Genomic DNA, 25,419 nt, shown 5'->3' with positions numbered 1-25,419 from the left:
ATACTTAAGTTTAGTGCAAGTGGACATAAGTCGCTTAAATTGTGAAAGAAAACCCTGAAAGTAATAAAGCAAGTCGCGTTTGTAAAAATGTAATGATTTTTAACTATTTGCGAAACGAAGATGACTCAATGTCGGGGTGTCGTATTTGTAAGTGCTGATTTAATATTAAATGCAGCGTTGATATTCCGACGCGGAAGTGGCGTTTTCAAACTGAAAGAATAAAATGAAAGAGACCCATAAAGTGAATCAGTGCTATTCGAGCTTTAAGATTAATAACCTTGTGAGCAATAATTTTTAAGTTGTTTTACGATATAAACTCATTTTATTCATTTTTCAATTGGGTCACTTTCATTGTAAAGGTGCGAGAAAGCTTTTTCTGGAACTTTAGCGCTACAAATACATAAACAAATAGGGTTTTCTTAAACAGTGAACGCACAGACTTGTGTCTTTGTGGGGTTAAATTGGACAAGACTCTGTCGACCCCATTGAAGAGATTGGACACTAGTTAAAGTCTGTTTTCTACCACTAGCTGACCTGTATAATGGGCATCATCGGTACAGTCGGATGACTGTACATAGCAATGAATGTTACTAGTTAGTAACATATCATTGATATGAAGGATGAACAATGTAGGTGATAGCACAGATCCTTGCGGAACGCTGGCGTTTATGAATATGATGTCCGCGAATAATCCATCAACAACGACTTTTATGCTCGGCTTACACAAGAAGTTGGCGACACAAGTGCATATCCCTTCTGATACCCAACAAGATGATAGCTTCAATAGAAATACCTTGTGCCAAACCCGATCAAAAGTCTCAGCGATGTCAAACTGTAGACAAATGGGACTTGTTAACTTTATGTCTCAGGGTGACAGGCGCAGTAGCAGTGCCCCTCAGATTTTTGCGATTCAAAGCTCTGAATGACACTGCAACTGTAATGGGTAGGCGTGTAGCTTATCACCAGGTGCAAGACTTATACGTTCCATCACTAAAAGTGTCCTGTCTGATGATGTGGATCGGTTTATGTTTTTATAATGTCTTAATAATGAATAAATAAAAAGAATCTAACCTGGATTGCACGACACATTCAGATGCAAACTGGAGAAGGACTGTCCTGGAGAGGCGTCGGGTACACTCAAAATAGTGTAACGACCATTGTCGGGATAAGGGGGCACCACACAATTGCGCTCTGGTGCTGGTCTGTGGAAGTAAATTTAAATTTTGTGGAAGTTATTTTAAAATCAGAACAGGCTAACCCAAGTATGGTCTGGTAATGGAAAATGAAATATCTTTAAAGGAGTCCCCACACCTCGACACGGAATTGCATTAAGCCACGTAGAAAAAACTTTATGCAATAGAAACAAAAAACATTCAAACTGTAAATCTGCTTTTCAGTAGACCTTAAAATCGAGTGAGTACAGGACGTGTGTGTTATTCACTCTCGAACCGGCTGTTGCTCTGTGATTGGCGAGTGGTGCTGTGCTACGGAAACGTTCCCTGTTGCTTGCGTGGAAATATCAAGCTTGCTAGATATCAAACTCACGCAATGCAAAGAAATCTAACGCAAAGCAAGCGGCCGGCGCAAGCGAACGACTCGTGAACAGTCCTGCCTGCGCGTACACGCAAAGCGAGTCACGCAAGCAAGCGAAGAACACAAGTGAAAGATTCGTGAAACCGGTGTTAAAAATATGTTGTGCGATTTACGTCCCAACAACAGACATAAAGATTATTCTGACCGTCTAAAGCCGCATTTACTCGTATTGCAAATGCGTGGGACATATCGCAGCTTAAGCGGCAACGTTCCATTTTCAACCACATCGCTGTCGGGTAATGATCAAGAAAATTTTCTGCCTTTATTAGCATTACGAAAGCAACACAAAAAAAAATCGGTCGCTTTCATATTGTAACTTTTTAACCGACTTCAAAAAAGGAGGAGGTTCTCAATTCGACTGTATGTTCTTTTTTTTGTATGTATGTTACGCGATAACTCCGGTATTTGTGAACCGATTTTCATGATTCTTTTTTTGTTGGAAAGGGGGTACTTCCATAGTGGTCCCATTTCATTTTGAAGAAAATCATCCACCTCGAAGGGCTGTTCACACATGAATGTTCATTTTTATAAATCGCGGCTAACTTTAATTTAGGAGCAATTACTTAAATGGTTGATTATGCTATTTCTCCAATTCAAGGCGTTTTTCTCTCGATATACTTTGAGCAGTGTCGTAGTGAGAACCTATTTTTATTATCTCCAGTGTCAAGTCCTGTATAGTGGCGAACTAGGGGATATTTCAATAAAACTTAGCAAATAGACGTAATTCCACGTACTTTTGAGGTCGGTTTTTTAGTACTCTGTACTGAAATTATTTATTATTATTATGTCGTGCACCTGATGGTAAGCTATACGCCTGTCCATAACAGTTGCAATGTCACTCAGAACTTTAAATCGCAAAGATCTGCGGGGCACTGCCACTGCGCCAGTCACCCTAAGACACAAGTTGTGTGCCTGTAATTTTACCAGCACCCTTACCCTTCAAAACCGGAACACAGTAATGCTAACATTACTGCTTGGCGGCAGAAATAGGTCAGGTGGCAGTACTTCCCTGGACGAACATTTCAAAAGGAGCTCACTGCTACTATAAATACACAAAATTAGACCCGCCGCGGTCCCGACCCACACACGCATCCGCTCTCTGTGTGTTTCACGCTCTAAGCTCTATTTCCAACATTATTTAATGATCTTCCTTCACACTTAAAATGTTTGCAAGGTAATAAAAGTTACATAAAAAATGAATTAAAGAAATATTTGTTAGATACATTGTAGTAATTTAGAGAGCTGTAATTGAGTAACAGAATGAAATGTTATGTGATTGTAATGTAAGCGTAGCAACCAAACTCTCCCGATAAACTTTAATGAAGTTTGGGAGAACATTATCTTATTTGTAAAAAAAATGTAATTGACAAGATAAATAAATTAAAAAAAAAAAAAGGTGGCAAATTAGGTCCAGTTTATAGAATTTCACCCACTAGAGAGAAAATATACATTCATAAATTTAAATTTAAAAAAATAGGAAAACGCCATTGTATCTACTTAGTTTTCCCATGACAGCTTGCAAACGTCTCAGTCTCGTCACTTCCATCGGCACAGTCCAGAGTGCCGTTGCATTTTGCGTCCAAGGTCACACAGTCGCCATTGCTGCACTGCCATTGGTTATTTCTGGGAACAGAAAAAAATATTAAACTTGTGACATTTAATTCGCGTGCACGTCTCTGAAGTTGCAAAACCACAGAGGCAGACGGATCGGTGCGACGAGGACGGCCCACCAGCCGTAACCTGTGTGGCTAGGGTTGCCAGATACTGACTTATCATTTCCGGGACAATTCTACCAGGGTAAGGACGACGGGCCGCCTAGTACTAGAACTAATTTGTCAGATGGCCATCTATTTAATTTGACGATCGTAAAATGGTCGTAAAATTGTTTTCTACCATAGTTTTGGTAGTTTCTAATACTCGTTGAATACCTGCAAAAATTTTACGACATTCGCAATCAGTATTACGACATTCCTTCGCACGACTACAGCGCTGCGTCTGGGGGATTTCTTTTATGAAAAGGACTCTAGTAAGTTTGTAAAAACAACTTCTAAGGGTTTGGAATCTGTTGGCAGCAGCAACATTAATGTAATTTTGTATATGGCAACATTGTCAAGACTCTCGGCCTCTTCCTCTGGTACAAGTGTGCCTTTGTATTTTATAATAATAACATTAAAATTTAGTGGTTTCAAACGGAGTGTTGTCTGACCAGAAATAGAGACTACATAAGGGCCATCCATCCCTGACAACTAATCAGGCAAATGGGCTTTATATCACTTTTAAATATCAACTCGCGGAGTGACTGCGTAAAATCCGATTTCAAATTTAAAAAAGATGGCTTCATCTGATTCTTGCTGATTAAAGGGAAACCGTTGCCGATTTCGTGATGACGATGTTTCAGGACTCGGTAGGTACTCGACTAAATTTTCTATCTTTTAATATACAGGTTGTTAATTTATGACCAACGCTGTGACCGGGTGTAGTTACCTACTATACACAACAAAAAAAAATTACCGACCTGCACAAACTTCGTGATTGTTCTAGCGTAGCTGTCAAGATTGGTGTGGAGACTGAAAACAAAGATAAATTTGTTTTTTTTTTTTTCAAAGATTTTTTAAATTGCTTTAACATAAACAGATACCTAGTTCCCATCTTCCAATTCATCTTATATTCAGTAAAAATATTTTTTTTTTAAATATCAATACAAGTAACTCCAGTTGTGAGAGCGTCAGCATGGTATTCTGAAGGCGCTGCACTATGGGAAATAGTAGAACAACGGCGTATCAAAAATGGTTTTGACCAATGTCTTAATTGAAATACACATTTAATTTTATTTCATAGTTTAGATGTCGTACTTTATTATATTGAATGTTTTTTATGTTAGATAGGAATGTTGATTTAATAAAAATACATCTAATCCTCTCCCATACTCATCTAGTTGTGCCGTATAATTTTGGAACTTTCGACGTCGTATTTCGTATTGATTTTGTTAGATAAGCTATGTGTTATTATATATTTCTATAAAGCACATCTTATGTAAATGTTAAAAATAGTTGATATTTTTCAAATTTGTTGTGTAATGTAAAGAAAATAAATCATAATTAAAAATATATCTTATCCTATATATATATCTTATCCTATCTTTATCAAATTCTTTATTCAAAATTTATCAAGGTATAAATTCATCTCAATATCGGACAACTTTCAGAAGACGCTCAAGAACCTCGTAATAAAGACTACAAAACAACACGTAAGAAAGTGCTCTAGATCTGATGAAGAACAGAACAAATGAAGATGTATTTTACACGTTACTTTGTACTTCTGATCGATTTCTAACCAGTAACCGAAAACCTTATGTTCAAAATAGACAGGAGCTTGACGAGGAGACGCTACGTCTATTATTATATTATATAAAGTGGACCAACTCATCACTGATTCTGAAAAAGATATTTATTATATTTCAGTATTATTAGGCCACGATTGAAGAGAGAGACTGGAGTCTAAAACAGATATCCGAAATAATAACAAATATGCTTTCATGTTTTTCTTGTCTCGTATTTTTATTTCATATAATTTTAAGTAAAACTTATAATTACATTTAATTTATTTTATGAATAAAAAATTACCGTAACATGGCATTTCCATTAAAAAAAAAAATATATTGGGTAGTATTTACCAGAGAGAGACTTATGATTTTGCACATTTTTTTGTCTCTCAGTTACAGGTAGTTAAATAAAAATGTATATGCGCTTAAAAGCGTCGTAAGTCCCACTATGTATAATAAATAATCTCAGTACAGAGTACTAAAAAACCGACCTCAAAAGTACGTGGAATTACGTTTATTTGCTAAGTTTTATTGAAATATCCCCTAGTTCGCCACTATACAGGACTTGACCCTGGAGATAATAAAAATAGGTTCTCACTACGACACTACTCAAAGTATATTGTGAGAAAAACGCCTTGAATTGGAGAAATAGCAAAATCAACCATTAAAGTAATTGCTCCTAAATTAAATTAGGCGCTATTTATAAAAATGAATCTTCATGCGTGAACAACCACTCTTCGAGGTAGATGATTTTCTTCAAAATGAAATGGGACCACTATGGAAGTACCCCCTTTCCAACAAAAAAAGAATCATGAAAATCGGTTCACAAATACCGGAGTTATCGCGTAACATATATACAAAAAAAAAGAAAAAGAAAAGAACATACAGTCGAATTGAGAACCTCCTCCTTTTTTGAAGTCGGTTAAAAATTGAAATTGGAATTGAAAGGAAAAACAAAAAAGTTACAGATTTTTGATCCGTAACTGACCTAAATTTCCCATAGTGCGCTAGTTTGAATACAGCCGCATCGAAGGAATTTTCCTTAGTGTTCGATCTTTGTGATAATTCTCACATTTGAAGTTGAAGAGCGGTAGCCACGGTGAGTCAACAGACGCTGGTTCCAGTCAGACCAAAGAAATTGTCTTTGTGTTTGTTATATCTTTGTATCAACAATAATAGCGGCTAGACGAAGCTGTGAAAAGTATGTATTGATAGATGCGAGATAATTAAACGGGTTAATAATTTGTATGTTGTGCCTATGTTCAACATTAGAAAGGCACGGGGGTGTATTATTTATTTGATTACGTATAGAAGAGAAGCTTTTGCTGGTACCATGTCTACATCACGTTGTTGTGTGTTGAAATTTATATGTTTGTTTTATAGGAAATGAAATTATTGTTTCGGATTTAAATCGCGTATATTTGATTTTTCAAACAAACCATCCTTTCGGGCCATTTACGGGTCCCATAGTCGCGGTTGACTGAGGTGGTATGTCATCAACCAGTTAGGTCTAATATTAATGCAATCACCCTATTTTTTCACTATAACTACAAAAGTTATTAATCAAATACCTTATTTTTAATTTTACAAATAAACATTTCAATTTACGCTACATTATGTTTTGCAAATTATGTTATTTTAACAAATTGTAATGTTTATTAAGTTAAATTTAATATTAACTAATAATGAAAATTAGAATAAATTGAAACATATTAATTGGTACTGCATTTGTTCTAGTTCACTTATTTAGCACTAATTCACTCTTTCGTTGCCAGCTTGTTTTTAAAGGCATTAACAGAGACATCAAAAACAACATCTTCCGGTAGCATGTTCCAATTATACAACTCTGTTGCTGAAAATGTGTGCAGCAGGTGTTTTGGAAGGTACACGAACTAGTTCGAGATGGTGGCCACGTGCTGGTTCCAAGTTTTCTTTTCTTTTAAAGATGCTTGATGATCATGCACATCGGAATTTTATGTCTCGATGAGGTCTTTATTCCAGGGTAGTGAGGCCTAGTACGCGTAGTCTCTCCTCATAGGATTTGCGCCGAAGAGCCTGTGGCGTTTTAGTTGCCTTCCTTCCATTACAAGAGGTCAACCAGAAAAAAGTTTGGGGACCACTGGTTTGTAGAATATAAGAACGCACACTCGTCGTTCCACTAAGTTAAATCTGTTGAACTAATTCATAGGTTCTCAAAGTTTTTGGCTCACCGCCTCACCGCTTATTTGATTACCAACGTTTTTTGTGTCTAACCTACCTAGAAGAGACACTAAAATTGAAAGATTCTTGCTCCCGTGTACTGTAAATCCGTGCTACAAAAGATAGATACAAAAGCAAGCGTACCGATGACTATACAGAGATGGGTAATTTTCAGGTGAGTTTTTTGTACTCAATTTTGGTGACAATTTCTTTTTATTTAAATATTTATAGAATATTATCATGAAGTATTATTTAATATTCGAGTGTGGTAGCCCGAATCTTTTTTTTATAAAAAAATAAGTGCGCATTTGACCTCCATTTCACCTGATGGAAAGTGACGATGAGGTCGAGGATGTAGCATGCACACCTTAATAAAGCCATTTCACTCTCGCCTTGAAAAGGTCCAAGTTATAGCGTTCGGGGAACAAGTCTGCAGGCAGGGAATTCCACTCCCTAGCCGCTCGCCATATAAACGTGGAAGCGAAACGCTTCGTGTGAATCCGGGGAGTATCCACAACATAGGGGTGGCACCCCCGCCCACGTTTAGTCTCCCGATGATGGAAAGGAGAAGGCGGAATCAAATTATGCAATTCCATCGCACACTCTCTGTGATATATCCTGTAGAACACCGATAAGCTGGCAACTTTCGGCGGTGCTCGAGGATCTGCAGCTTCGCCTCTACTAGTTCCGAGTCACCTATAAGCCTCTTAGCTTGCTTGTCTATTGAATCGAAGGTGGCTAGTTGTATTTAGTAGAGCCATCCCATAAGTGGCAGCAGTACTCCACACACGACCGGACTTGTGCTTGGTACAGCTGAAGCAACAATCCCGATGTGAAGTATCGCCTCACCTTGGAAAGGATGCCAAGCTTCTAGGCTGCATTTTTGGCTATGGATTCAAAGTATCTGCCGAAGTTCAGATTGGACGACAGGTCCATTCCAAGTAGGTGAAGACGGTAGGCTATAGGTATGGATATATCACGAAAGGTCGGATTCAGGTGAAAGGGACTCCGTTTAGTGGAGAAAAGGCACGCCTGTGTTTTGGTAGCATTAAATTTGACAAGACCGTCATCGCCCCAATCGGAGACTGCCTTAAGCGTCAAATTCAAACGACTAACCATGGACTCTCGACAAGACTGGATTTCCTCTCCACTGACCCTTGCATTGGTTAAGTACCTGTCCACAACTGTGCTGTCATCAGCATACCCAAAGGTACCTGGAATCAACATATCATTTATATGCAGCAGAAAAAGGGTTGCGGAGAGTACAAAACCCTGAGGAGCTCCGGCATCTATCGCCCGATGTTCAGATAACACTGGTTGCATATTTGCAAGCTTCCACGCCCTGAGAACTACACCAGTCTCAAGCGAGAGGCGATACAGGCGTGTGAGAATAGGAGACAACTCAGGCGCACAGTTATGCAGGACTATTGCTGGAATTCCATCTGGCCCGCTAGCTTTATGCACGTCTAGACTTCGCAGAGTTCTGAGTACGTCTTTCTTCAGATTCCGAGTATTCGGAGCTTTGCGTAGTCGAGCATCTGCCCAAGCTTGGTACGCAGACTGTTTTTGTGCTTCAGCACGACTACAGTCACCGTTAAACCATGGACGAGCTTGGGGCCCATTAGGTACATCGAAGTATGGTACATAATACTCCATGCCCAATCGCAAGACCTCAACTACACAATCAGCACAGCTCGACGAATCTTCTGAAGTAAAGCAAGCCTTTTTTTTTGACGGGGGGAATTCTTTATAGATACCCCTGAGCCCAGGGAGACTCAGAGGTTAAGTGGGGACTCTCCCTTTAGCCTGGAGGGCCTACCCCACTAAAACCCCCCCGGGTTTCCCTCTCGCCGGTTGAGTCGGCGCCGTGGGATCAGTGAACATTCACCGCGACGAAGTAAAGCAAGCCTGTCAGGGATATGTAGCAAAAAAATGGCGCATATCGTCCAAATCTGCTAACCTGTATTGCACCACTGGGGCCCTGATTGGGTGAGGAGTATACGGATACAGCTTTCACCAGACAGTGGTCAGAGATACCCAATGGTGCATCCACAACCACCGAGTATCGGTCTGGATCAGTTGTTAGCAGTAGGTCCAAGCAATTAGCCGTGAGACTCAACATCTGAGATCTTTGTGACGTCACTGACAAGCTGGGAAGGGCTTAGCGATAAGGCAAGTTTTCGCGTCTCTTTCCCAGCATGATCGGTCATCTGGTATGGGAACAACCATTCTTGATGGTGTGCATTAAAGTCCCCCAGAATTACTTGTTGCGCCCCTGGTTACCTGAGCGAGACCTCTGATGATGCTTAATCATCAGAGGTCTCGCTCAGATGTTGAAACAGCTTGGTTGTCTCCTGATCTCCACTGTGCGAGCGGTAGACTTAGCAGTATACTATTTGGGTAACTCCTGTGTCAACCATAAGCCACAAAACAGAAAAACTCGGTGCCTCAAGATTCTTGAGACGCTTGATACAGATGTCATCACGAACGTACACATAGACTCCGGCACGAGGTAGAAACCTGTGCTCCAGAGTATACCCTGGGTAGCTGAGGTACGCCGTGTCAGTCGAACATCTGATCTGCGTCTCGGTGAGGAACAGCAGCTGCGGGTTATCGGTTTCCAGGTGGTGGTGGACCGCTTCGATATTTGAGTGCATTCCTCTGATGTTGGTGAGGTGCACTTTTAATGGGAGGACGTGCAACCGCTGTGAAAAAAGTATTCCTTTTTCGTGACTCATAGTTTTTTAAGAGAAGCGAATAGGCAGGAGGAAGGCAGTTGAACGAAGCATTGCGTCCTCCAACCAAGCAGCAAACTCACACTGCCACACGAGGGTACAATCGGTTTGGAGACCGCGGGGACGCCCGAACCCCCCCGGAGATGGTCACCTTGTCCTCCCATCTGCTCGCCACCCGGCAAGGTGGAGCATACCGGGATTTTTCGTTGGGTGGCGGGGCAGCCTTTCACGGGTGGCTTTCCCGCTACTTGGGCCTCCAACTTCCCACGGTCGGCCAGCGGTGCACCGTGCTTCGGATCCCGCTAGTCTCCAGCACCGAGTGCTCAGTGTGGCAGTACAAGTAGCTACTACTCGTCGTTGGACGCAATGCAGCTGTTCAGACCCGATCTCCAAATGGCAACTCCCGAACACGAGCCGGAACACGGATAAACCATTTGGCGACTCGACTGCGTCGGAAGGGTGGTAACCGGGCACGGCCGAATCCTACTACCGGTAGTTTTTGCTCTTTAGCACCACCCAGGGGTCACTTGTAGGGTCTCGAGGGTAAACCTACGAAAGCGAGCAACATCAACCCCCTAATTCCTAATTCTTTAATATTTCACGACGATCTATTCGAGTAATTAAATAATTAAAAAATGAAACACCAAAATTTCAAACATTCATAGTTCTGTTATTTTTAAAGTCAAGGGTAATTTTTTTTTGCACAGATAGCCAATTTAATTGAGCATCGAATGTCTTAAACAGATTTCTTACACAGTTTATAGATAATTTTTAACAAGGTTTATTTTTTTAAATGGGAAATTTTTCATTGTGTCCACAGGATGTACACAATAAAACACCTTATATTCAACAGTGAAACAGTGTAATTATTTCGTTATTTTTGTAATTATGGGAATAAATATATAATAAAACCTATTTTCAAAATATAAAAATGCTTTAACCTACGTAATCTTTTCGAACAATTACTCTTAATCACAAGAGATAGTACACAATGAAACATTGTGTCCATTGTAAGTCAATGTGTCCATGCCACTGTTTCTTTGTAGACTACCTAGGTTACGTCATAAAAAACTCAAAAAAACACTCTAAATTTAAATATTTTCATTTATGAACTAGTCCCCGTAAATCTGTGAAACACGTACAATACTAAGCAATATTTAGCAATACGGGATTTCCAAGTATAATTTAGTAAGAAAACGACGAAAATTGCAAAAAATACTTACTTTTTCGCCGATAAATCAAAAGAGAATCTGAAAAAATGTCTGGTTCTTTGTGACGGACTCGCTGAACCCCTCTCTAGGTTAAGAGGGGGGTTCCGCGAGTGCATCCTTCCACGCTATTCTGCGCTATTTGGTAACGTCGCATTTTCAAATTATCGCGGTGTTTCATTGTGTACGAGTGTTCCATTGTTCGACAGGTGACCCTACAAAAAACTTACCTGAAAATTACTGAGATACAGAATACGGGCTCCAGATAGGTGCTCACGGCTCACGAGTGCCCCTTGAGTGCCGTGGCAATTGTTTTTTAACTTCAGTGAAATTGCAACGTTATTTTATTGAAACAAGGTTGATTTTTCAAAAAATATTAAATATACGTGTGTATTAAGGCACGCTCCTCTAATTATTACTTACATCCTTATAAGGAAACTATTTGTTTTACAAAACCCAATGGCAATGACTTCTAAGAAAAAACAAAAAACGTGATCGACAAGTTAATCAAAAACATATCTTCGTAAGATTAATTTAAGATTGATCTTTGTTAAATATATGCAGGTTGTATTTAATTTTATCGAATTTGTACAGTCAAGAGCACAATAAATTTGACGCTTGGTACCTTCAAACGGGGTAAAAGGTAATGGCCCCATTATCTCTTACCCAGGGTATTACGAGTAGTTCGACTGACTGAACTTTAGTTGAACTTAGTGGAATAGCTCACGAGTGTCCCTTGAGTGTCGTGGCAATTGTTTTTTAACTTCAGTGAAATTGCATCTTTATTGTATTGACACAAGGTTGATTTTTCAAAAAATATTAAATATACATGTGTATTAAGGAAAATTCCTCTAATTATTACTTACATCTTTTTAAGGAAACTATTTGTTTTACAAAACCCAGTAGCAAAGACTTCTAAGAAAAAACAAAAAACGTGATCGACTTTATATTTACAACGCCTTCTTAAGTTAATCAAAAGCATACATTCATGACAATATATGCAGGTTGTATTTAATTTTATACAAGTTGTACAGTCAAGAGCATATTATGTTTGACACTTGGAACCTTCAAACGTCCTTGTCGGAAAAGATATAGAGTTGAATTTATCTTAGGTGTCCACTTGACCCATATACAGAGTACTAAAAAAACCGACCTGAAAAGTACGTGGAATTACGTCTATTTGCTAAGTTTTATTGAAATAATCCCTAGTTCGCCACTATACAGGACTTGACACTGGAGATAATAAAAATCGGCTCTCACTACTCAAAGTGTATTGAGAGAAAAACGCCTTGAAGTGGAGAAATAGCAAAATTAACTATTAAAGTAATTGCTCCTAAATTAAAGTTAGACGCTATTTATAAAAATTATCTTCATGCGTGAACAGCCACCCTTCGAGGTGGATGATTTTCTTCAAAATGAAATGGGACCACTATGGAAGTACTCCCTTTCCAACAAAAAAAGAATCATGAAAATCGGTTCCCAAGTACCGGAGTTATCGCGTAACATCATACAAAAAAAAAGAAAAAAAAAAGAACATACAGTCGAATTGAGAACCTCCTCCTTTTTTGAAGTTGGTTAAAAAAGAATTAATCAACAAAAAAAGAACTTATAATAAATACGTACAGAGACACAAAAAGATCACCACATCCGGGTACATTGTAAACGATTTGCAAAACCAATTTTCTTATCAGTCTTATTTAAATTCACTGAAAAATCACGTGCTTTTATCTATGCCAGATGCCAGCAATTAAATTCAAATTGCAAATTTTAATACACTAGAAAATTAACACGGAGAAGACCGCATGTAGTTAGATACGGTCAGTTACTAAAATGTTGCAAGTGATTTAGTTGTTTTTTCCTTAAGCTTGGAGACGAGGTAGCCGGTTTTGACTTACACGGGCTATGACCTAATATGGGCAGTATCTCAATTAACTTTGGTATATATTAAAACCCATAGTTTACTATTATTTTTAGGGAGTTGAGAAAAGTTTACATCCTTGTAATAAAAGCGAAGAAGACGAAAAATTCCTTCGATCCGGTTGGATTCGAACCAGCACCTTCAACATGGCTGACGCTCTTCCAACTGAGCTACGGGACCAACCAGTAGACCTTACGATTTTTTCTATTTGCTTGTTGCAGATCTTTGCATTTGTGATGTAGCATTACATATATTATATAGGTGTAAACAATGAGTATACGTGGTGCGCACTATAACTTTCCGGAAAGAATAAGAAAAAATACTATAAATGGTCAGAAATGAATTTATTGTTCTCAAAATAGTCTCCGTTAACGTAATGCACTTTTTCATACGAATGAACCAATTTTGAAAACATTAATGCCACTCCTCCGTGACAATCTCTGAAACATATTTTTCATACTCTTCGACAGCCTCTTCAGGTGATGAAAATCGTTGACCGCGTAACTGGTTCTTAATTTTTGGAAATAAATAAAAGTCACAAGGTGCCAGGTCGGGGCTGTACGCGGGATGCCTCAAAAGATCAACGTTGTTCACCTTCAAAAATTAACTTGTCTGTCTGGCTGTGTGAGAACTCGTATTATAGTGGTGCAAGATGATACGACGTTTACGGTTATTTTTACGGAGTTTGTCAATAACTTCCGGCAAACAAATGAACGTGTACCAATCACTATTCACGGCACAACGATTCTCCAAACCAACAGTAGCCACGTGTCCAGTTTTATTAAAAAAAGAAGCAATCATCCGCTTAGAGGCTCTTGCACGCGCGCACAACATCGATGTTTTTGTTGTTCACAGCAGTGGACGGGCGACCATCACGAAATTCGCCACTCAAATTCACACGACCGCGTTTGATTTCTGCAAACCAGTTATAAATAGTCGTCTTGTATGGTGCTTCATCGGCAAAAGCAGTTTGAAGCCGAGCGAAGCTCCGCTGAGCTGTTAAATTGTACTTAAAGTTGACGACAATTTTCATAAGTTAAATCCATGGTGATGTAGACAACCAATTTCTAAAATAACGCCACTATGTAAAAACAAGTGATAGTCAGATGAAACAAACTATATGCTACAACCAAAGAATTCCATTTTCAAATGTTGTAATTACTTTTTAAATATTGTTTATGTAAGTGGCCAGTTCCGGAAACTTATAGTGCGCCCTATGTATGAATTACGTCTATTTGCTAAGTTTTATTGAAATATCCCCTAGTTCGCCACTATACAGCACTTGACACTGGAGATAATAAAAATCGGTTCTCACTACTCAAAGTATATTGAGAGGAAAACGCCTTGAAGTGGAGAAATAGCAAAATCAACTATTAAAGTAATTGGTCCCAAATTAAAGTTAGGAGCTATTTATAAAAATAATAATAATAATAATAATAATAATTTCTTTATTCAAGAAGTTAAAGATAACACAAAACGATTATAAGGTAAGGCTATATATAACATTTGATATGAGATCCCTGACTCTCAAGATAGGGTAACCTGTGATATGAGAGTCAGTCTTCCAACATGCGTTAACCTTACACTAAACAACGGTATTAACAAATAGTATTTTAATCACTAAAAAGAATATAACTTTAAAGACTCAAACGGTAAGAGTACGCACCGTTAATTTTTTGGATGTATGTTTGTTTGTGTATAGTGTATGAGAGAGACTGTGAATGTGTTTGTGAGTGTGTGTGTGTTTCTGTGTGTGTGTGTGTGATGTGATATTTATAGGAGTGTCAGTAAACATTTGAATGAGATATATGAACAAAAACAACATAAATGATGCAAATTAAAAGTTTAAAATATTCAATACTGAAGAAACTACCTATTTGATTTTGAGCCAGCAATTAATTTCCACGGTGGACCAGATTCTCCGTCAATTCGTAGTCCCTGGCCAGCAGCCATGAGTGCAGTACCTTTTTTGCCCTATATTTACTAAGATGTACTATTTGAATCTGTGTATTGATCCTATTATACAAATAAGAGCTTATGTATCTGTACTGTCGGCTAGCAAAAACTGTATTATAACGTAATACTGGACATACTGGTTTTCTTCTTCTGGAGCTGTTTTTTAAGTCATTGCACAAGACAGAAGGATGGCGGCGTAGGATAGTGTGGAGCACAAAGAGCTGTCTCACAGAGAGCACTCTACAATCCTGATACAGCTGGGCAGTGGGGTATCTAAAAGGTTTACAAAGCATAACCTTCAAAACAGCTCTTTGTGCTCTTTCTAGTTTGATTAATGAGGTTTTATGGGCACCGCCCCAGACTGGTATGCAATAGGATATCACAGACTTGCAAAGAGCCTCGTACACCATGATTAGAGTATTACGATCAGCAGTATACCTAAGCTTTTTCATTACAAATATGACCTTTCTGACGCGCGAGCAAATATTTTCAATATGACTACGCCAATTCATATTCTCATCGATAAGGATACCCAAATATTTGATGCAGTTAGTTCTACAAAGATTCACGCATTGACATGTCGGACCTGTCAAAGCACAAGAGTGGGCCGCAACGGTAAAGTCCTGTGGTGGTTCGGAGGCGTTTGACAACGAAAAGGGAATATATTTGGTTTTCTCAACATTGACTGTTAATAGGTTCATGTTTAACCAATCCATAACCGTTCGGACTGCTTGTTCGGCATGTAATTTGGTCACATACCAGTCAGACCCAGTAACAACCAGTGCTGTGTCGTCGGCGTACGAAACAGTTTTGCAATGAGGTAAGGGTAGCTGACACAACTCGTTAATATAAATTTTGAATAATGTGGGCCCCAGTATACTTTCTTGTGGTACCCCATATGTTAAGGATAATTCTTCGCTGGCATGCTCACCTATCTTAACTATTTGCGTACGTCGACTCAAATAACTGTCAAACAATTTTAGAGTGATCCCTCTCACTCCAACAGCCTCGAGTTTGCGCAACAAAATGGGAATTAACACGGTATCAAAGGCTTTGGAGAGATCGAGAAATATACCAATGCATTTAGTTTTATTGTCAAGACTATGAGCTATATGATTTGTTAAGCTAAGTGCATCCTCTGTGGACAGGCCAGAAGTAAATCCAAATTGGTTATTGGAAATTATATTGAATTTCTCCAAGTAAATCGAGAGCTGCTTATTCATTATTCTCTCCAAAACCTTTGACAGCGCGGAAAGTATGGAGATTGGTCTATAGTTATTGACATTATTAATGAATCTTCATGCGTGAACAGCCACCCTTCGAGGTGGATGATTTTCTTCAAAATGAAATGGGACCACTACGGAAGTACCCCCTTTCCAACAAAAAAAGAATCATGAAAATCGGTTCCCAAGTACCGGAGTTATCGCGTAACATCATACAAAAAAAAAGAACATACAGTCGAATTGAGAGCCTCCTCCTTTTTTGAAGTCGGTTAAAAAAGAATTAATCAACAAAAAAAGAACTTATAATATAACAAATACGTACAGAGACACAAAAAGATCACCACATCCGGGTACATTGTAAACGATTTGCAAAACCAATTTTCTTATCAGTCTTATTTAAATTCACTGAAAAATCACGTGCTTTTATCTATGCCAGCAATTAAATTTAAATTGCAAATTTTAATACACTAGAAAATTAACACGGAGAAGACCGCATGTATTAGTTAGATACGGTCAGTTACTAAAATGTTGCAAGTGATTTAGTTGTTTTTTCCTTAAACTTGGAGACGAGGTAGCCGGTTTTGACTTACACGGGCGATGACCTAATATGGGCAGTATCTCAATTAACTTTGGTATATATCAAAACCCATAGTTTACTATTATTTTTAGGGAGTTGGGAAAAGTTTACATCCTTGTAATAAAAGCGAAGAAGACGTCGTCTCGCTTGTCGCCAAACTGCGAAAGTAGTTAGTTGGCGAGGTTACACTCACAATCACAAAACTATATAAACTTTAAATCAAAGACAGTGTAAACTTTAAACATTTTTATCTAAATTTGCATGCCTTCGAGAAGTAACCATTTTTTTTAAAGTTAATTGACGTTTTTTTTTACAAATGTAAGTGCACATTTGACCTCCATCTCATCTGATGGAAAGTGACGATGAGGTCGACGATGGAGCCTTGAAAAGGCCCTATTTATAACGTTCAGAGAACAAGTCTGCGAGCAGGGAATTCCTCTCCATAGCCATATAAATGTCAAAACGTAACGATTTGTGCGAACCTTTGGAATATCCACAACATACGGATGAAATCCAAGCCTACGTCTAGTCCCCCTGTGATGGAAAGGGGAAGGCAGAATTAAATCATGTAATTCCATTGCACGCTCACTAACTATGCACACTATAAACACAATAATTTTTCATATGTTTGTTTGTAAAGTTTGAATTATATTCTCGCATCTTTGTAAATTAGAAACTAAGATCAATCATTATTAAGATTTCATAGAGTTTATCATTTCTTTGTGAACGTTTAGGCGACAGCGGTTCTTTTTTCTTCTGTGGTATTTATACGAGTTAGGTACTCGTAGGACAGTGTAATAATATATTATTTTATATTATTTAACTGCCTACGTGGCCGAACGGTCACCATGCTGGACTGCCACGCAAAGGTCCCGGGTTCGATTCCCGGGCCGGGAGAAATATTTGCATGGCCTACATTTATTTCTCCCGTGAGCTAACCTCAACCTAATCAAACCAATAAAACATGTAATGCAAGAGGTCGTGGTAACAAACCACGAGGTAACTGTAATTCATTTCGCGGTAGAACCAATACTTTCCGTGGCTATGGTCTTCACGCTCATAGCAACGTGAACGTGATGGCAACAGAAAAGAATTTGCAAACATTGCCTAGAACGGAATCGTTCAATCATTTTTTTCGTGTCTGATTCAATCTACACGTGTAACGATTTAAATCATGTCACATTAAACACAAACAATACTAAATATAATTGGCTAATAGACACAGGTGCATCTATATCGGCAATCAAATATGAGCGCGCACTAAGTTTACGAATTCCATTCCATAAAAAGAGACTTAGGGTCGCATTCTAGAACTCTACTCAATACTCAAGTCAGGACATGAGTATTGCAGTGAGCACTGAAAATCATACTCAAGTCTTTGCCATTAGGGTCGTATTTCCAGTGCTTGAAATCATACTCAAGTCTGCTCAAATCCTGACTTGAGCATTGAGTAAAGTTCTGGAATACGAGCATTAGTGTCAAAGGTATAAGGTGGACACGTTCTATCAGATGGCTTTGTTTACTTAAAGTTAAATTATAAGAATTATGAATTTGAACATAAATTTTATATTTTCAAAAACTCACAATATACAACAGATGGTATCTCAGGACAAGATTTTCCAAAGAAGTTTGGAGCAATTTTAAATTACGAAAATAACGTTATGCAACTGAATACGCAATCTGGAAAATCTTTAAATATTGACTTTTCTTGTCTATCTAGGAGTAGGTAATTCTTATTTGACAGTCCCTGCACGCAGTGAACTTGTGCATTATATGAATACAAATATAACCGAAGACTGCGTAATTAGTAATCAGGAATTGTGTGAGGGTATATTTGTTGCAAATATGATGGTTAAACCGAAAAACGGCAAAATACCAATAAAAATACTAAATACTCGAGACTGCGACATAATTTTAAGTCAGTTTACCTACAGTAAATAAAACAAAGTTAAGTGATTACCATGTCTGTCAGTTTAGTAAACCAGTAATTAATGCAGAACGCGTAAAATTATAATAAAATTATAATTATACAATTTTTAACCGACTTTTGAAGTCGGATTTGAAAAGGAGGAGGTTCTCAATTCACTGTATGTTTTTTTTGTATGTATGTTACGCGATAATTCTTGTATTTGTGAACCGATTTTCATGATTCTTTTTTTGTTGGATTATCATACTCAAGTCCTTGTCAGTAGGGTCGTATTTCCAGTGCTTGAAATCATACTCAAGTCCTGACTTGAGCATTGAGTAGAGTTCCGGAATACGACCCGTACTTTGAACAGGGGCTGTCATGTTCAAAAACCACTTTTTGTCCGATACTGAAAAAAAGTAAACAGCGGATTTGGCTAATTTTGAAATCAAGCCATTTATAGGCTTCCCCTAAAGGTCATCACAGCTTCAAGTAACATACCAGAATATCGTCCTGTGGGTTAAGTGTTAGTGTAAGAAACCAATACGGTACCTGTACTACGAAAAAGTATGTTCAGTAGTTTTTAAGAAACATTAAATATTCGATAAAGGAAAATGTTTTAGATCAATTATTATAGTTTTGTTTATTAAAATCTTACGTTGAATAAGTGCTTGTTTATTAATAATCTTTTAGAAATGTACCTATCTCATTGTCACATATCTGTACCAATTCAGTCACACTGAAAAGAAAGATAACAAAAAAAGACACAGAAAGGCATTGACTTACAAATAAATGGACGACGGGTCTAATACAAAAACCACGAAAAAAATGTCCCAAGTCAACCTATTCGAAATTTAAATTGTTATGTCATCGCAGTATCGCGCTGTCCGTAGAACAAATGAAGACTAAAGCGGAGTGTCGCGCTCTGTATACGATTTTAGCGCCTTACAAGTGCGGACACTTTTTAGCGCGGACCCGACGTCCATATAATTGTAAGTCAATGCAGAAAGGTATAATACTTTGACTTATCAATTATATTTTTAGCCGTCTTCAAAAAAGAGGAGATTCTCAATTAGTTTTTTGTCTATGTTTCTGGGATTACTCCGACATTATAATTTGTGAACAGATTTCGGTGATTCTTTTTTTGTTTGAAATCCGTTTCAATACCTCGGTAGTGGTTCATTCAAATGTAAAGAAAATATTCGTCCTCGAAGAGCTATTTAGAGATTTTCATTTATTTATTAATTTTATTAGTTTATTGTCCAGGAAAAATAAAACAAGTCACAAAGAATACAAGAGAAATCAACAATAAAAGGTTCTGCTTATTTCTAATAGAAATTTCTTCCTGCACACCTAAATACAGGACACTATAACTAAAAGAACGGGCATATGTGCACAACAAAACAAGAAAAAAAAAATTTAAAAATAATATAATAATTTGTGATTTTCTTTAGAATAGAATTAATGAATCGGGTTTATCGGATTTTGGCCACTTTCCGTTAACCAATTTCAATAAAACTTGGCAAATAGATGTAATTCCACAAATTTCTGAGGTCGGTTTTTTTTTCATAACTTTGTTACGAAGAAAAAGATGCGAATTTTATTAATCTTTTTAAAAACCGATTTCAAATTCGATTACTATAACCTTAGAGACTACAACACTATACAACTGTCACTTGGCTGTCACATCATATGAGAACAATAATTGTGAGCGAAAAAAATTAATTCTCCGATTTCAAGTGAAAATCATGATAATTTTATGAAGAAATGTGAATCCAGTTTAATTAAAAAACATGGAGGAAGCGAAAGAGGAGGTTAAATTGGCTGTGAGGTCCAAATATTCCATAAAATTGCTAAGAAATGTCACTATAGTTTTGCTTGGTAAGTATCTACATATTTTCTTTAAAATATCCATCAATATATTTAAAGTTAAGTGTTAATAACATAGTTTAGCATTTGCTAACAAAGCATAGCTTAGTATTTACTTACTATGCTTTGTGATTTTGAAGCTGTTTTGAAGTCATCGGACCTATGAAAATGATTTAAGAAAACGATGAAAATAAAGGAATTATTTCTCTTCCATTTTTAAAAGATGATTTGATTGATTGACAACCTCCGTGGTTGAGTGACTTGTACACCGGTTTTCATCTTGTCGCCATCTCTGAGGCCCCGGGTTCGATCCCCGGCCGGGTTAGTGTAGAAAACTACTTTTCTGTATTGTCTCGGATCTGGGTGTTTGTGGTACAGTCGTTTCCGATTTCCATAACTCAAAAGCTTTAGCTATTTACTTTGGGACCAGAGCAATATATGAGATGTTATTATTTCCTTATCCTTTAGACTCAGATTGTGTATGAATTCATACGCACAACACAATATGGCCGAAGGCTCAGAACCCGTATGAACGACAAACACAACATTATAACGAAAGTTAACATTATAATGAGTAACGGTTTACATGAACAAAAGAAAGGGGATAATATGCTCTTTATTTTGACATACAATACTTGTGACATCTTGTTTGTGGTATAGAGTGAAACATTTTGAAAATTGTTGGTAGACAATTAACGCACACACACACACACTCAACATAGCCCCGCACTAGGGAAACCCTGTGTCGCGGGTGCCATGGACACACACATAGACAACCACAAATTACACCCAAACTCACGAGAGAAATAAATGTAGGCCATACAAACATTTCCCCCAGCCCGTGAATCGAACCTGGGACCTCTGCGTGGCAGTCCGGCATGGTAACCGTTCGGCCACGAAGGCAGTTAATTATGACCAACGAAGATTGGCAGAATGGAAAACTGGCCAGTTTCTTCCAAGTAATTTAGTGCTGTTATCTTTTATGAAAGACAAAACTATTTATGTAGGATTATTAGGTATTTATTCAATATTTAAAAAGTATTATGTATTCATTAAATTGCCTAATGTTTTCGAAAATGATTTATTTACATTGATACATTTTCCATAGTGTGTATTTTTGGCGATTAATTGTGATGTTACAAGGTGGTGAATCGCTTTGAATTTCTCATCAAATAAAACACTCCAATATCATGGAATACTTTTGCTTTTTATTTCAAGTAAAATCATTAGTAGTTTTTGAATATTCATAAAGTTACGTTGCACGAGTCTTCAGGTATAAAGAATGACAGAGCTGTTTGTAGTGTCCAAGGGTTAATGGCAGTTTGGAATACTGTAAGTTTTGATGTAAGTTGTCATGCAATATAGCTTTCCAATCAGGGTTGCGTTTGAGTGGCTGTGTGAATCCCTAACTTTAAAACCATATAGCCTATATACTTTTATATATCCCCAACATTAAATGATTTTTTAACACATTAGCCATTGTACTGACTCAAACATTAAATTCTTATGATCATTCTATCAACAATTCAAGTGGTAAATTTCACTCTAAAGATTTCTTCTATCAAATGTGAAACATTTCAAGATATTGCTGATTACTCCCCTCTTTTTGCCTCGGGGTTTAAAAAACAACAGAGTCATTCCAGCAAAATGACACCACGGTTCAGAAAATAAATTACATAATTTGGTTTTAATAGTATGACTAGAATACGCCCAATAAATCAAATCATTAGAAATAAATGAGTAAATTCGGATATTGTACAATTATTGTATGCTTTTGTCTTCATTAACGCAGTGCATAGTGCTGTTGTCTATAGTGAAGCATTTTTTCTTATAATGTTAACAACAATTCTCGCGGTTATTTGTGCATCTTTCTAAAAAAATTATTACTGACGAAGAAAATACAATTTACGAATTTTAAAACAGTGATAAGTGATTGCATGGAAGTATATAAGGTGAGGAGTTATTAAAGTTTCAATAAATACTAATTTAAAGTCCCACCCGCCACAAAGAAACATATGTATATTTTTATTTTAACCAATAAATATGCAATCTATTGGCATTTGCTTTTGTAAAAGTAACAATTATGCTAAGGGTCATTATTTTGGCTTGGTTGATCATTGTGCACGTAAATAGGAATGTAAATATTAAGATTTGAAAGTGTGTCCCACCCGTCACTGCGATGATTTAAAATTTTACTGAATATATATTCAGTTATATTTTGTGAAATTATTCCACTAGTATGTTATAATTGTTAATACAAACATTGAACACTCAGAACAAATTCCTACGATTCGGCCGGATTCGAACCGACGTCTTCTAGCTTACCGTGGCAGACGCTATAGGGCCATTCCAAAGTGACAGGTGGGACATTTTGACTCCTTTTTTCTTGAACTTTATGTAATTTCTCCCTAACCATTGGTTAATTAGACTTAAAATGAAAATATCACGAAGCCAGATATGCAATTCAACTGCGACTATTTATTTACATATAAGTCATAAATTTATGACATTATATATACTCAAAACTTTTAATTTTCTAAGTGTGATGGGTGGGACACTCACAACATCTGCCTGTTTGAGTTGATGGCTTCATTGCCAAGATCAAGACAAACTGTTAATATTTTGTTCGGCAAGTTTTTCATATAAGGTAACTTGAATGTTTTCTTGAAAGATTTGATAAATTTTATAAAAATGAATATGTTAAGTTGTGACGGGTGGGACACGATTTTGTGACGGGTGGGACGAGTTACAATTGAATACACAGAATTAATAAAATTACTCAGTTTAAGTAAGCAAATATTTTCTAATATTTGTCTTATTAAGACATTTTAGCATAAAAAAAAACAGAATTAAAGAACTGAGAGAGAGAGAGAATGGTTAGGGAGAAATTACATAAAGTTCAAGAAAAAAGGAGTCACAATATTCCACACGTCACTTTGGAATAGCCCAATAGCCATTTTGTAACTGTATGACGCTTTTAAGTGGCATCCCACTATTGTTTTAATTTGAAATTTTTGCAAGAATATGTGGGGTGCACTATAAGTTTCTGGAATGTATAAGAAAAAAATACTATAAATGGTCAGAAATTAATTGATTGTTTCTCAAAATATTCTCCATTAGCGTTAATGCACTTTTCATACGAATGAACCAATTTTGAAAACATTTATGCCACTCCTCCGTGACATCTCTGAAACATATTTTTCATACTCTTCGACAGCCTCTACAGGTAATGAAAATTGTTGACCGCGTAACTGGTTCTTAATTTTTGTTGTTTTGACGGAGTTTGTCAATAATTTCCGGCAAACAAATGGTTATGTACCAATCACTATTCACGGTACAACGATTCTCCAAAGCAACAGTAGCCACGTGTCCAGTTTTATTAAAAAAAGAAGCAATCATTCGCTTAGAGGCACTTTGCACGCGCGCCACTTTGGTTGGTTTCGGCTCATCACGAAAGACCCATACGCTCGATTACTGCAGTTTTGGGATCGTAACTATAAATCCATGTTTCGTCACCTGTTACTATGTCCCACACCAAATTTGACGCTCCTTCGTTGAATCTGGTAAGCATGGCATTGCACCAAGTGACGCGATCCGTTTTTTAGCCTCAGTCAAATTGTGTGGGATCAACCGAGAGCACAGCTTTTTCACACCCAAATGTTTGTGTAGTATTGATTGTATTTGACTCATGCCTATGCCTATAGATGCCCGAATCTCATGGTATGTCACATGCCTGTCTGTTTTGATCATACGGCGCACACCATCGATGTTTTTGTTGTTCACAGCAGTGGACGGGCGACCATAACGAAATTCGTCACTGAGATTCACACGACCGCGTTAGAATTTTGAAAACCAGCTATAAATAGTCGTCTTGTATGATGCTTCATCGGCAAAAGCAGTTTGAAGCCGAGCGAAGCTCCGCTGAGCTGTTAAATTACACTTAAAGTCGTAGAAAATCATGCTACGAAAATTTTCACGAGTTAAATGTGTGGTGATGTAGACAACCAATTTCTAAAATGACGCCACAATGTAAAAACAAGTGACAGTCAGATGAAACAAACAAGAGTTCCATTTTCTTTTGTAATTACTTTTTAAATATTGTTTATGTAAGTGGTCAGTTCCAGAAACTTATAGTGCGCCCTATATATTAGCAGAGGGATTTTAAACTCTGTGATATCAATTATTCAACCTCTCTAAATTTTTTTCAGTGTCATGGCTATTCCACGCTCACTACAAATACGTTTCAACGTTATTTGAGAATGCTACGAACTTTTCCCATCTCTCTGAATTAGAACGAGAAATGCTGCTCCGTACGGAAATGGGATTTTATTATTCGTATTATAAAACGGTCACATCAGAAAAACCGCTCGTAAGTGGATTGGCTCATTTGTTTAGAGACCGTTTAGTCGAATATCCAAAGGAAATTAATGCTTTGAACCGATTCAATATTCATCCAGAGGTAAGTTTTGGTTTCTAACATCGAAATTTTATTATCTATCCCTTTGACGTCACACTTGTTAACAAAGCAGACCGTGTAGCGTTTTGTCTTCATACTTGTATGGTATGTTGTAACGGATTGATGTCTGCAAGCTGACATCTAGGTGCTTATTGCACGCGGTGGGTCCTTATCATGCCACCCGAACTCCTCCAAGAATCTCATCGTTTATAATTTGCCCTGTAGTTGGTTACACCAGTGTCCGGTGTTATCGTAGTATTATAAGTAGGGTGGCTGCGCGGTTTGTTGATTGTATTGTAACGACACACACATTAACGTACATAATAACGCACACACTCAACATAGCCCCGCACTAAGGAAACCCTGTGTCGCGGGTGCCATGGATACACACGTAGATTACCACAAATTACACCCAAACTCACGAGAGAAATAAATGTAGGCCATACAAATATTTCTC

General features: G+C 37.5%; 1 long non-coding RNA gene across 1 annotated transcript; it reads right to left on the bottom strand.

Moving 5' to 3' along the window:
- Positions 1–3,090: 3,090 nt before the first annotated feature.
- LOC113238742 lies at positions 3,091–12,715 on the bottom strand. Its single transcript, XR_003311124.1, has 3 exons — positions 12,681–12,715; positions 4,109–4,160; positions 3,091–3,216 (listed from the first exon to the last, which is right to left on the bottom strand). It is a non-coding gene; the product is annotated as an uncharacterized LOC113238742 (long non-coding RNA).
- Positions 12,716–25,419: the final 12,704 nt, after the last annotated feature.

Source organism: Hyposmocoma kahamanoa, unplaced genomic scaffold (genome assembly GCF_003589595.1).
Source record: "Hyposmocoma kahamanoa isolate Upper Pololo Valley unplaced genomic scaffold, ASM358959v1 107, whole genome shotgun sequence".
Classification (NCBI taxonomy): domain Eukaryota; kingdom Metazoa; phylum Arthropoda; class Insecta; order Lepidoptera; family Cosmopterigidae; genus Hyposmocoma; species Hyposmocoma kahamanoa.
Note: the sequence above shows the minus strand (reverse complement) of the source record. Positions and strands in the feature narration are given on the sequence as shown.